This window comes from Ambystoma mexicanum, chromosome 1p (assembly GCF_040938575.1).
Source record: "Ambystoma mexicanum isolate Mex_15411 chromosome 1p, UKY_AmexF1_1, whole genome shotgun sequence".
NCBI lineage: Eukaryota > Metazoa > Chordata > Amphibia > Caudata > Ambystomatidae > Ambystoma > Ambystoma mexicanum.
The window spans coordinates 1,160,865,874-1,160,876,323 of NC_090921.1; the positions used below are offsets into that span (position 1 = coordinate 1,160,865,874).

The 10,450-nt window shown below is 42.7% G+C and overlaps 1 long non-coding RNA gene across 1 annotated transcript in view; it reads left to right on the top strand.

Annotated features, from left to right (window-relative positions):
- Positions 1-8,456, top strand: part of LOC138570353 (uncharacterized) — a 58,036-nt gene extending 49,580 nt beyond the window's left edge. Inside the window, exon 4 of the long non-coding RNA XR_011303466.1 lies at positions 5,556-8,456. This is a non-coding gene — a long non-coding RNA (uncharacterized lncRNA). The remainder of the gene's footprint in view (positions 1-5,555) is intronic.
- The last annotated feature ends 1,994 nt before the right edge of the window (positions 8,457-10,450 follow it).

Consider the following 10,450-nt stretch of genomic DNA (forward strand, 5'->3'; position numbering starts at 1 on the left):
TGACGTATCCTCAGTTATTCTTCCATCATGTCTTGCCTCACTGATAAACCTAAGAATGTAGAACCCCAAAAGTTTAAACCTAATGGAAGGACGAGGACGAACTGTGTTCTGACAAACTCAAGAGTGTTCTGTGTAGTGAAACTGTGTTGAAAATGTCAGATTTCAACAGAGTTCATTTCACGGATGAACGATTCACATGTTGGGTTGGGGGCTGCTCTTTCACAAGATCACAATGGCATTGAACCCCCTATTCTTTACATAAGTAGAAAACTACACCCTCGAGAAAAGAATTATCCCACTGTGGAATTGCAAGCATTAGCTGTAAAATGGGCAGAGTCAAACCTTAAATACGAACTCACTGGGATGTAGTTTAGATTGGTCACAGATCACTCTGCATTAACACGGATGAGCCTCCGCAAGGACACAAAGGCACGGGTCATGTGTCGGTTCTTAGACATGCATCTCTATTGTTTCAAGGTAGAACACCAGAAAGGAAGAGAACAGAGAAATGTATAACTCCACTCCCGGTTCCCAAAAGGTGCTCAGAGAACCAGCAGCATTAGGGCAAGGGTTTGTGATGAATCCGATGGTGTCATCACTCCTTTCATGGAAGCAACCTCCCCTCATGTGGCCAGGGTATGGTAGCTGCTACCTGATCCTGACCATGGGGATATCTACATGTGGGAGGATCACATGGGGATAGACAACCTCTGGGGTAGTGGCATGGCATAATCTGATGAGACATGGGGCCTCATTACGACCCTGGCGGAACAGGTTAACGGGTGCCGCAAAAGGATGCGGACCCGTTAAACCTGTTCCGCCACATTAAGAGGTCCCCTCGCGGAACCCGGTAAGCACGCCTGGTAAAACCAGGCGTGCTTACCGGGTTCCCACGAGGGGAAGAGGGAGCAAACAACGGGCCACTCGTAATCGGCCCGTTGTTTGCTCCCTCTCCCATTCCCATTCAGCCCTATGGGGGCTGGAATGGGAATGAGGAAGGTCTGGGTCCGGGTTCTAGGAGGGAGGAATTACCGGGCCCTCCGAACTCGGAATGGCCCGGTAATTCCTCATTCTGTGAACCCGGACGCGATTTCGGCGGCAGCCAAGGTCGTAATGAGGGCCATGGTATCCCATTTTCCTTCTTAGGATATCCCGATCATACCTAATGCCTTGATGGCGTATTGCTATACCTCCCCTAATCCACCTAAGAAGAGTATTGAAAATATTTCCCCAGATCTGTTTACAAACCATCAAAACCAGACTTGCCTGTGAACAACGTTTTCCCCGGCTTCTTTAGCAATTTACCCAACATGGACTTCAATTCCCACAAACCCGAGAATACTGAAATGAGGAAAAGGGATTGAGTAGTAGAGATCACTTAAGCACAAGGCACACTCTAGTTGTTATGAGCTCTTAGCTACAGCAGGGACATTTAAACAGCTGACGCAGCTGACCAGGCAGAGCTACTGGGGAGAAGACTGCATCTCTCGGGGGCAAACAAGAGATTCAGGGACCAGACAGTGTTCCGTGGAGCCAACCAGCTTATTGAGGAGGAGAAGGAAAGTGGACCATGAAGGGGAACAAGCTACAGGGATGCCAGAAGCTGAGAGAAGACTTCTGGGCATTTGCAGGTGTCCGGAGGTCGCTTTCACCTCACCAGTGGTCGGGAAGATGCCAGAGAGCCCAGCAGGAGTCATGAAGTGCAGAGAGGCCGGAAACAGAAGCGATGAGCAGGACGCTGAACACTTGCTGATGGTTAACCATGAGAGAGACCAAATACACCACAAAGAAGCGGTGAGTCCACGGAAGTGGAGAGGGAACACCAGGGTGTATTGGCAGACAAACACTGTTAATGAACAAATCAGTCCCTGAATGAATATATGCAGAGGAACATTGTTGTAAACAGAATACAAGACTTACAAACATACGAGTGTACACAATACACATGTCAAAGAAGCCCTGACACAATAGCGTTGAACTAAGTGTAAAACAAAGATTGATTCAAGAAACCTTGAACAGAGCACATCAGAAAAGGTAGAGGAAATATATCGAAGGAGAAAAGAAACCTGGCAGGAGAGTACACCAGGTATCCTAACAGAGCGAAGCCCAAGAGTCAAGTTGTTTTGTGCGCCCGCCACATTGATACTCAAGAGACTGATAATCCTGAAAGGAAACCAGAGTGAAGAGAAATCCTCTGGAAGGGATCACCCTTTGGAGCAAGGAATTCTATCCTTTGGAATTGTTTGTGTTGGAGTACAATGTCACTGGTAGAATGATGGTTAAGAAGCCTGACTTCTGCAAACCATTTTGGGTGGGAGGACTAGGATAAGTGTGTGATATATCCTCTGCATATCACAACACAGCCACAGCACTGGTATAGAATGAAAAAAACTGAAAAAATACAGATGCTTGATGTAAATCTTCTCATTCACCACCTGAACAAGAGCAGTCTTACCTGAGCTAAGCTGCTGAACCTCCCTTTCACATGAAGGAGCTGACACCTACATTACATCCGCCTGCCAGACTGAGCCAAATTCTACAGAACCCACTTGTCATCAACAACTGTAAATACATTATGTAACTATGTGTATGCTTGTACAGAGTATGCAGGTACAGTTGCACAGTTTTTCTGGACTTCCATTCCACAGACAAAATGTTGGTAGTAAAATTGCTCATTGGGCAGGTGTACCTGCTGCATCCCATCCGAGGCAACTTGGAATTTTATCCTACAGAAATTACTAAGATTTGTCCCATTAGGTAGGTCTTAGAAACATTTGTTGATTACAACAATGCTACAAACCTGCAGGATTGTTCATGTAGCTCCTAAAAGCAATTTACTTTGAACCTACATACTTTAATTTGAAATTCTGGTTGAAAATTCGCAAAACAAAGCTTATTTAAAAATTGTGGTATAGGCACTTACATTTATTTTTCATTTATTAGGTAAACTGAATGGAAATGTGTTCTGAGATGTGTTCAACAATAAGTGACCTCTTTTAATTATATAGCATGAATCAGGGACAACATATGCTCAAGAATCAGGCTGGAAGGATATCTCAGAAGCACCACATTTGTATTTGAAGCAAGACAACACAGAGCAACACAGGTTCGAATCCTGGTCCGATGCTTAGAGATTGGTCTCTGGTATCAAGCGAGTAATAAAGATTCATTAATTAAGTATGCTTTGATAATAAACATCCAAAACTGCACAGGTTATGCACATGCACAAACACATACTGAAGCTAGCCCAAGTTCCAAGATACAAAAACACACACACCCTGCACCCAGCCACCACAGCACTGTGTCAACAACACCCCACTGCACTGCATACTGAGCACTGTATATGCATCCCAATATCACACAGCATTGTACATGCACACCAACTTACTGCGCTACACACACACACACACACACACACGCGCACACACACACACACACTCCCCTTTGTTCTGCGCTCAAACCATCCCATTGCAGTGCAGGCATGCTCTGCACTCTCACTAACTCCACACTGCCCGAATGTACATAGCCTCAACACTGCTTTCACCACACTTCCTCCAGCCCTAAACTCACACCATCTCTGCACTGCTTGCATACAAACTACCCCCAACCTGCACACACTGCCTGTAGCACTTTAGGGTACTCACACTATCCTAACATTACATGCAGGCACACACCACCTCTACACGGCACACATCACTCAGCACTGCACTGCGTGTGCATACATACACATACCCTCTTGCATTGTACAAATGTACTCACACTGCCCCATTAATGTACTGTGCATGAAAATCACCCTCAGCACCACACACATTGTCCTTAGCAATTAATTGAACTGCGCACACACGCACACATGCACACACACACAAGCCCGGCACACTGCACAAACACACTACCCCAGCACCACACACACCGCAACAGCATTGTGTACGTATGGCCTGATATATATATATAGTGCACTACACACACACACACTGCTGTGACGAGTCACAAGAAGGAGACAAACTCGGTACTTCCACTTGAACTTGTGTTTAATAAAACAAAAGGTGAACATGCCTGTCTTTCCCTAAGCTACGGGCATCCCTACTTAAACATACTAACTAGGGTGCTCATCCGTCATCTGTGGGTCAAAAATAAAGTCAATCTACCATCCAAAAGCTAAGCTAATCTGAACCTACCACTTATCCTAACAACTAAGGTGCAGGAGAATGACTCCCTTCTTCTGTGCATTGCTTTCGCAGCAACTTTCTTCAATAATGTATTCTTAAATAGTTACTTTACTTTAACTATTTGTATTCTGCAACCTAGTGATCTGGAGGCTTATGGGCGCAGGACAGACAACACCAAAAGATAAGGGAGAGAAGAAACAAACTCAATAACACCTTGTCAAACAGGCAGCACTATCTAAAAAGCAATGTCTTTAGTTTCTTCTTAAATTTTCAACATTCGTTTCTTTTCTGAGATCTGGAAGAATTGCACTCCATGCCTTGGGGGCTGCGGCAAGGAAAGCACTCTTGGCAATTTGAGAGATTGAGCGTCTAGGTTCCATCAGTTGATTTGTGTTGTTGGATGTCCGAGTCCTAACATTCACTTTAGTCAGCAAAGCCTTGCTCAAATAGGCAGGACTGGATCCCGCTAGGAATTTGTGCACAATAATAAGGAGACGAAACACAATCCTTGCCTCGACTGGCAACCAGTGTAATTCTCTCCGTGTTTCGGTAGCATGATCTCTCTGACCCAACCCAGTGATCACTCTAATCACACTGCTCTGAATCACCTGCAGTCTAGCACAATCTGCCGTCTTGATGCCCACTAGCAAACTGCCAGAGTAATCTATTGTGGATCCCACAATAGCTCTTGCTATTAGTTCACAGTTTTTTAGAGATATGGGAAAGAATTTGCACCAACGGCGTAATATAGCATGCTGATATAGAAACTAAACTACTCACTTGTACAATCATATTTAAGTTTTGGTCCAGAATAATCCCAAGAGTTTTGTACTTTCTTTCTAGTTTCTAAGTCACACCCAACCACCTGAAACATTCTATATTCAGTTCCAAGCTTTGTGATCATTTTTGCAGTTCTTACCACCCTCAATTCGGTCTTTTCCTTGTTCAAGGCAAGACCGTTTTCCAACATCCAAACCGGTATAACATTAATATAATTATATAATATTTTGCAACAACAACCTTTCTAGGTCTTCCTACAGAAATCTTAGATGCATTTCACCACTGCCCCTTGTGTTCTCTACCAATTGAGCTGTCTATTTGTACTGATGTAGCGCGCTCTTTTCAAGGTTTACTTGGCACAGGACATTTCTTATTCAGCCCCCAACACACCATATAATTATTCCTCACGAGTCGTGTCATTTTGCCTTTTTGTTTCTGCTCACATTTAATTGCCACTTGAATTTGTGCAAACCTTGTAATGTTTATGCACCCACAGCTACAACTTCCATGTTATTAACTTTTATGGCTTTTGTAAACCTGCTAATGTTAACGCACCTGCGGTGTAGAACCTGTATTTCACCTCCAATTCTCGGCTATTCCTCCAAACAGAGATGGTGAAGAAGAAGGAAACAGCAGCTCATTCGGGGAAGAGTCGAAGGTGCTAATCGGTCTAGAAGGAATTTCATGTTTATCCTATTTGCCATATTGTATGGAGTTTACATTATTTTATTTGCAATTTATGTTTGTTAATACCTTTCTAAATAATCCAGTGTATGTTATGTAACATATGGGTACAAAAACAAAATGCATTTTCTGAAAAATAAGACATTTCATGGTTTAGGTTATTGTTTATGGAGAGGTGAGTTGTGTCATCAATAACCTGAAACCAAAAAAGTGATGGGTGGATGTATTCAAATTAATCTAAACCACTGGCATTGCTCTGGGCAACCTTCCACACCACCGTTTATTAGCCCGTCTGAGCCCTTGCAAAAGGGGTCCAGCCATATGCGACCTAATCAGCACAGACCACGCACTTAAGGCTGCTTGTGAAAATCATAGAACAGCTTCAATAGTGCATGCATGTGAATGGTGTGAGGAGGATATGTCTGTCTTGATCGCCTCTCACACACCGTGTGCTGTCGCCGGCATTTTGAGTGAGCTTACACCAATAGTGCCCATTAGTTCTCTGGGGCCCCAATACTGTGAGATTCCCACAGCAGTGGCATGCCAATGGAACAAAAAACAGGATGTGTTAGTATCTTCCAGCTAAGCCACCTTAGTAAGATGGTACAAACATGAGCTATGATGACAATTCAAATACAGGAACAGCAAGAGCTAGACAATACAAAGATAAACCATAGAAAATGAAACGTAAAGATGTTCCACTTAGCTGTGGAAAAGAAAGAAATTTGCCAGACAATACATTTTGATTTTCAGCAAATAAAAAGGAGTACATCGGAAACAGTTGGGGCAAAATTGGAAACGACATCCCCAGTGGCAAGGTTGACAGCATCTGATGGCCTTGTGTGATGACAGTTGCAGTTGTAGCAGAGTTGCCAGCATGGGGGTGTGTGGAGCCGGATTGGACCCGCGCTTGGATCCATGCAGATGAGGACTCAGAGCTGTCGTCATGGTAGAATTGTGGGCTTTGCCGGGGCCCAGCATCTGTGCTTCTGCCATGTGGCAGGTATCCTTGTTGTGGCAGACCGTTGGCTGTCACTGGCATCTGGTATTGTGACTATGGCTGAATGTGTAACTGCATTGAACTTTGGGGAGTGGTGGTGAGTCTGGACCTGATGATGATATGATATGGCATTTATAATGCGCCTATACACATGTGTTTCAAGGCGCGACGAGGCAAGGGAGTGGGAACAGAGGGAAGACAGAGACAGCGATCTTACTAGGCCAGGTGACATTGAGACCTGCTGATAGTGGTGCTTTAATAACTGATGGGGTATGTGTGGCCTCCTCGTGGAGTGGCCCTCTTGTTTTCGTTCTGGCCTTTCACTGCTACACAGACTGACTTTTTGGGATCTGCCATTCCTCTCCTTTTGTCGCTGCTGTGATGTCATTATCATTGCTCCGCTTGGTTTTCCATGTCTTGCTTTTCTAGCCAATATTGTCTAAATGCATTATCTGGCAATGTTTTTCTTTATTTGCTAGGCCATCATATTCACAGCTAACTGGACCACCGTTACATTCCATTTCCTATGGTTTATCTTTAACTCTTGCTGTTCTTATAAGTATTTAAATTGTCATTATATCTTATCTGTGTACCATTTCACGAATTATGTACAGTGCTTTGGCATAAACCACATTAGAAAAGTAATACAATACAAATAAGTACTTTCCGTTTCTATGACATTGTATTTTCAGCGACATAAGTCTCCAAAGTGGTTTTTGTCGACATAGAGCCAGGAGGAACATTCTAAAATAATATTTGGATTATTTGGTTTATTTGGTTGCTCAACCCAAAATAGATTTTGGAAACAACCATAAGATTCTCCATACTTCATCAAATCCTACAGGACTACAGCAGTGCAGAAACCTATATAAGATTTAACTATATTTCCTGAATTGAAGTATCCACATGAAATATCGATTTGGCCTTTTTCACATAAACAACAAATTTTTATTTTGACTCTCAAACACCCGTAAATTCCAATATATAGCCATTGAACAATAACTACGCCACTCACTACAACTACATTGAGAGCTTCCAAGAGATTAAGAGAACTTTGTGTTCTTAATTCCCTGCAGGAAGATCTCTAGTGATTGTTTTAGAAGCGCACAAATACTTTATTTCTAACACTGCTTTGATACAATCATGTGGTCTTTTTTAAAATCATTTTAACAACACATAGGGTCTCATTACGGGTCCGGCGGTAACCTTGCCAGTGCTGCCGGCGGGTTGCTGCCGACCGTGATATTTTACCGGCGCCCGACTTCCTGGTGCCACTGGCTCCTTACGAGTCTGGCGGCCCGGGAAGACAGGCACTGGCAAAATGTATGTCCCCATTCCCATAGAGTCCTATCGGACTCTAAGGGAGTGGCGACACGGAAGCACCTGCACCGTTAGCAACTGTGCTGGTGCTTCCGTGAACAGTCTGCCTACCATGGGAGCAGCGCCGGCAAGGTCTGACCTGTCGGGCACAGCGGTCACGGCAGGCAGACTCAGAGTTTGCCGATCCAGAAACAAGGGTGCCGGTGAGCACTTACCGTCACCCTTGTTTCCGGACCCACAAAATCGTAATGAAGCCCATCGAATTATAAGGCCTTTAAGGGTCTGCCCTCAGCCCTTCGGCAGTTGAGATCGGATTAGATCGGCCTGTGTCTGTATTTAATACATTTGCAGTGTATGGTACAATTGGTGGCGAACTGGTCTTCAAAATCTGTTGTTTGTTTTGACGAAATTTTGGGTGCTGCTTAGTGATGCCTAGTACCACTCAGACTGCCGATTATAATACTAGATTAATTTGTCACGAAGTGTTTAATAAACTCCAATTCATAATGTTGCCCGCAACACGTGTTTCACCAAATCAATTGGCTCATGAGCAGGGTTTGTAAATGAGATTCAACATGTTGCTAACGTTTAACGTTATAATACTCTCGTATTGATATTGATTGTTTTCAACGGTCTTACCTTTTTAATGCTTTAGTTTAATGAAAGATCCTTTAAGTTCAGTGCTATGAATCAGTAGTACCCCGTAATTTGTGTTGAAACCACTTTAAATTCCAAATTCCAAATAATCATGGTGTAAGTTTCCTCAGTAGTTTCAATTACGTTATGCTTTCGCAGCTAGCGATTCTGAAAGGGAGAGGCAGGGTGCTTTTAGCTAAGGAACAGCAGCTAGTTTTATAAGATCGGCACTCTGTATGTGCAATCACAACAGATAAGCAAAGGGGGGGAGGTTTGGTCTTATCTTCAAAAATCTTACGATTAAGACTGCAATGATTATAGCGAGCGCCCTTTTCCCACAGTGAGTTGGGCACAAACTGACTTCAGCTTAATATATGTTACGTAATGACGTTCGGAAACTACGTTCCGAAAATGCCATTTTGGATCGGGCAAGTAACTATATTCTTGCCCAGAGGAATTGAGAAGTCAATTGCACTCTGAGTGTTTCCATTTTTCATTTTTTGTAAATATTGGCTTAAGGTACACTATTATACATGGTGAACTGATACCCTGGGATCAGTCGCCATTGCAGACATGCACTTTTAGTCGCAAACTCGCTGTCGAGTGACCACTTGTTAGCTCGTAACATGATGATGCCTCGAAATTGACGTCCCGAGACGCCATTATGGATTGGGCAAATGATAGGGCTGAAGTTATAATGCGAGGTTCACGGAAATTCGAAATGTTGATATTTGGATATGTTTATAATGTTGGCTCAACATACATTTTAAAATGTGATAGGCTGATTCCCTTAGTTAGGTCACAGTAAACAAAAATACATGATCTAAATGATTCAGAAAAGATCCCGAATTTCATGGCCATGATAGTTGGATAATCTCGAATATTTTGTGAAAAAATATTGAGTAGAAACCATAATGTGATTTAAGAACAACTTGGTGCATACCGATAATTTTATATCTAGTAGACTGGATGATTACATCCGAAATGTGAGGGAACCCTAATTAGAACAAGTGGTTTAAAAAGGAAAAAGTCTGATTAGCATGAACTAATTATTGGTAAAGATCTAAACATGCTGATACTGTATATTTGATATGAGTGATCATTTGCCCATAGTTATTGCATATCTGAAAAACATAACATGTAGAGATACACTTTGTCATACAACCAGTAGTTCGGCTAGTATCGCTTAAATGCCGAACACCGACCTTAAATCAAATTTCTAAGGTGATCCAACATGCACTATATATTGGTGCTGAAGTAATTATAAGAAATGTCCCAATTCTGAATCTGTATTCAGACCTGTGTTACAGCAGTCCAGAGAGCATATCCAAAATGCTTCCCTTTGTCTTAGTCTTCTTTCCATGTCCCCTCCTCTTGGTGACATTGCTACTTTTTCAATTCCAAAGAATTTGATTTTGTCCATTTGTGTTTCCACATGATCAGTTAGAAAGTGTAAACCGAGGGGGGATCTGAGGTCCTTGTTGATAATTGTTCTTATGTGTTCTGAGATTCTTGTTTTGAGCATCCTAATGGTACTACCCACATATAGTTTAGAACATTGACATTTGAGAGCATACACAATGTATTTGCTTTTACAATTTATAAATCTTTGTTATGGTTGTAGCTATTTGGCATTTGAATGTTTGAGAGACCATTGTCAGAATACTGGCACATTGTGCATGTTCCACATTTGTAAATTCCTGTTAGGGCAGTCTGGTTGCAAAGTTGTGTAAGCCCTTTTTGTTTTCGATGTAGTTCAAAATGAGATGGACTTATAATTTGTTTCAGAGTTCCAGCTCTTCTGAAAGTGATTTTAGGTTGATCATCCAAGAGTGGCTGCAGATCCGGATCTAGTTTCAGTAGG